Genomic DNA, 4,419 nt, shown 5'->3' with positions numbered 1-4,419 from the left:
AGTCCATGATGGATGTCAGTTGGGAAGGATGGGTAGTATGGGAAGCCATTCACAGATGGAGAATACATGAAAGAATCGTTCATATGAACATCCGTGCATCTGTTCTCCTAATTAAAAAATAAACAGGAAATGATTGAAAATGAAAGAATGCCTCTCTTTGCAAAGACAGTCAAGGACGGGACCAATAGAATGCTTACTGATGACAATAGATATGTGAACTCTGATGGACGTTTTCATCTTAAAGTCGGCTACGTTTTGTTAGAATTTGACAAACATGGGAACCACTCAGTAAGACTTCCAGAGTAAAGTGTTGATGGTTCCAGAGTAGACCTCCAAACGTAGACGCACTTCTGTTGGATGAATTGTGTGCTTGTAACACGTTTAGAAGTTGTGTCATGTTTTGTGGCTCCTGACTTCTTTTGGACCGAAAGGGGAGGCAAAATGTCTCTTTTGATGGTAAAGGTTGCCGACCCCTGATAGACGTTTGCACCTTTCAGCTTCATTCCCTGTTTCAGTAGTTTTCTTCATGATGGTGTTTGAGAGGCACTCAATGCAGCTACTATCCTGTGCTTCCTTCTCCTCCACTCTCACACCCCTCACGTTTCAACCTCCTCTTTCATGGATCTGATGTTTTGTTCCAGATCATCCAGCCTCTGTAGTTTCAGTCGTGTTCCATGATTCCCTGTTGCTTTTTCATCCTATTGTTGGTTCTGTAGTTCTTGTTTTCCATCCATGGACACTAAGTACCCTCAACACGTCTTCTTTCAGAGACTTACAGAAGATCTGAAGAAACTGGATGAAGCAACACCCAAGGATGTCCAGGTAGAAACATTTAATTTCCACATGGACAGGAAGTACTACTAACAACGTGTTGTCTTGTAGAATTTGGAAAAGCGTGTGAACTGGCTGGAAGTATCCCAGGTTTTAAATAGCCACTTAGTTCAGGTTGGATACCAGTACTTTATTTACCCGTGAATAAACATGAAGTACTACATAGTATTATGTCCTCTTGTAGAGGCTGACAGACGATCTGAAGAAGCTGCGTGAAGAAGCTGCAAAAGATGTTGACATAAAAACACTGACAGACGATCTGAAGAAGCTGCATGAAGAAGCTGCAAAGACCAAAGATGTTGACATAAAAACACTGACAGACGATCTGAAGAAGCTGCATGAAGAAGCTGCAAAGACCAAAGATGTTGACATAAAAACACAGGAACTGACAGACGATCTGAAGAAGCTGCGTGAAGAAGCTGCAAAGACCAAAGATGTTGACATAAAAACACAGGAACTGACAGACAAGCTGAAGAAGCTGCGTGAAGAAGCTGCAAAGACCAAAGATGTTGACATAAAAACACAGGAACTGACAGACAAGCTGAAGAAGCTGCGTGAAGAAGCTGCAAAGACCAAAGATGTTGACATAAAAACACAGGAACTGACAGACAAGCTGGAGAAGCTGCGTGAAGAAGCTGCAAAGACCAAGGATGTTGAGGTAGGGTTTGTGTCGACGGGGGTTGCTGCTGTCAAAGACTTGACCCCCGGTATGCAGAGGCGAGGCAGCAAGGTGCAGAAATAAAAAGAATAGTATTTGCACAAGGCAACAGGACCAAACTAAAAGTGACAAAGGAAACAATGAAAGTAGCTGAGATGGTAAGTCTAGGTGACAGCTGGCAGAGCAACGAGGGTCATCAACCGTGACATCAACAATGAACCAGCGCCGCACATACGATGGCGCTGGCCTTTTAACCGCCGCTAATACAAATTGTCCGCAGCTGTGCGGACACCAGGCATGAAGGGGCTGGAACTTCCACCACACCGGAAGTACACCTCGCCAAAATAAGGGCGCAGGACAGGAAACACTCGCTCCTGTCCTGCGAAACATGACAGTTTGTCCTCAGCATGTATAGGACATGTTTGGGATGTATCACATGACCATATCATTCAATTCAGTAGTCTGGTATCAAAAGCTGCAAAGCTAAACCCATAGAAGTAAATACACTTGTGTACTTGATGATGCATTGATGAGTACGAGCATGAAACGAGCACAGCTCGTCATTGTCCGTCATCTTGATGAGGGAAAATCCTCATTATGTGTTCACTCTTCACGCTCTGTGATTGGCCAGTCACACAGTCACATGGTGCGAGCATTTCATAGAAATAAGACGCATTTTGCTCCTCAAATGAGCCCAAACAAAATGAATCAAAGAGAAACATTTTGGCGCATCCGTATAGAAATCTACAAGTCTCCTACAACTTAAGCTAACTGGCGTAGCTAACTAGCTATGTAACTCGCACATTGACCGTCTCAGCCGTACAAGATGCACGTGTAGCTAACTGGCGTAGCTAACTAGCTATGTAACTCACGCATTGACCGACTCAACCGTACAGGATGCACTTGTGCTAACTGGCGTAGCTAACTAGCTATGTAACTCACGCAATGACCGACTCAACCGTACAAGATTCACTTGTGCTAACTGGCGTAGCTAAATAGCTATGTAACTCGCGCATTGACCGACTCAACCGTAAAAGATGCACGTTTAGCTAACTGGCGTAGCTAACTAGCTATGAAACTCGTGCATTGACCCTCTCAGCCGTACAAGATGCATGTGTAGCTAACTGGCGTAGATAACTAGCTATGTAACTCACGCATTGACCGTCTCAGCCGTACAAGATGCACTTGTGCTAACTGGCTTAGCTAACTAGCTATGTAACTCACGCATTGACCGTCTCAGTCGTACAAGATGCACTTGTGCTAACTGGCGTAGCTAGCTAGCTATGTAACTCGCACATTGACCGTCTTAGCCGTACAAGATGCACGTGTAGCGAACTGGCGTAGCTAACTAGCTAGCTAACTAGCTATGTAACTTTCGCATTGACTGTCCTAGCCGGACAAGATGCACGTGTAGCTAACTGGCGTAGCTAACTAGCTATGTGACTCGCACATTGACCGTCTCAGCCGTACAAGATGCACGTGTAGCTAACTGGCGTAGCTAACTAGCTATGTAACTTGCACATTGACTGTCTCAGCCGTAAAAGATGCACGTGTTGCTAACTAGCTAGCTAACTAGCTATGTAACTCACGCATTGACCGACTCAACCGTACAAGATGCACTTGTGCTAACTGGCGCAGCTAACTAGCTATGTAACTCACGCATTGACCGACTCAACCGTACAAGATGCACTTGTGCTAACTGGCGTAGCTAACTAGCTATGTATCTCACACATTGACCGACTCAACCGTACAAGATGCACTTGTGCTAACTGGCGCAGCTAACTAGCTATGTAACTCACGCATTGACCGACTCAACCGTACAAGATGCACTTGTGCTAACTGGCGTAGCTAACTAGCTATGTAACTCACGCATTGACCGTCTCAGCCGTACAAGATGCACTTATGCTAACTGGCGTAGCTAACTAGCTATCTAACTCGCGCATTGACCGACAACCGTATAAGATGCACGTTTAGCTAACTGGCGTAGCTAACTAGCTAGGTAACTCACGCATTGACCGTCTCAGTCGTACAAGATGCACGTGTAGCTAACTGGCGTAGCTAACTAGGTAACTAGCTATGTGACTCGCACATTGACCGTCTCAGCCGTACAAGATGCACGTCTAGCTAACTGGTGTAGCTAACTAGCTATGTGACTCGCACATTGACCGTCTCAGCTGTACAAGATGCACTTGTGCTAACTGGCGTAGCTAATTAGCTAGCTAACTAGCTATGTCACTCACGCATTGACTGTCTCAGTCGTACAAGATGCACGTGCAGCTAACTGGTGTAGCTAACTAGCTAGCTAACTAACTAACTAGCTAGCTAACTAGCTCTGTTATCGGGTCTGATCAATCCATGCCATTTCAAAGTTAAAATAATGTCCAGATTTAAGGCCCACCCATTTTCCGGTTCAGCTACGCCCACTGTGGGGTTAAGCTCCGGCCATTGGAGTCCAGCTACGGATACAGGTCATTGAGGTGGGTGAACAGATACAGATCAGCGTTGCTTTGCAAACTTAGCATATTATGGTCCCTTGCTGCACATCTGCTAACACTTCCATGTGAAGGTCAATAGCAAGCTAGCAGTAGATGGCCAAGGTCGTTTGGGTGGATTACGTAAAGGTCACTTTGTAGACGTCGTCCCACACGGGTCAGCTGACATTGTCGCTCCCATCCTGATTGGTGCTTGCGTTTCAAGCTCCACACGCAGATGCAGCTTTCATCTTGATGACTGATGAGGATAAACGAACTGGAGCTGCAGGAATGAATGGATGAATCCATGTTAGTTGTTCATGGTGACACGTGACAGGAAGGTAGTTCCTGACTGTGTACATGTATCATCTGCATAAGTACCTACTCATATATTACGTATGTGTTTTCTACATGACCTTTGGCCTTCAGACGTGCTCCATTTCTCTCTTTCGTTGTCTC

This window comes from Dunckerocampus dactyliophorus, chromosome 9, assembly GCF_027744805.1.
Source record: "Dunckerocampus dactyliophorus isolate RoL2022-P2 chromosome 9, RoL_Ddac_1.1, whole genome shotgun sequence".
Lineage (NCBI taxonomy): Eukaryota > Metazoa > Chordata > Actinopteri > Syngnathiformes > Syngnathidae > Dunckerocampus > Dunckerocampus dactyliophorus.
Note: the sequence above shows the minus strand (reverse complement) of the source record.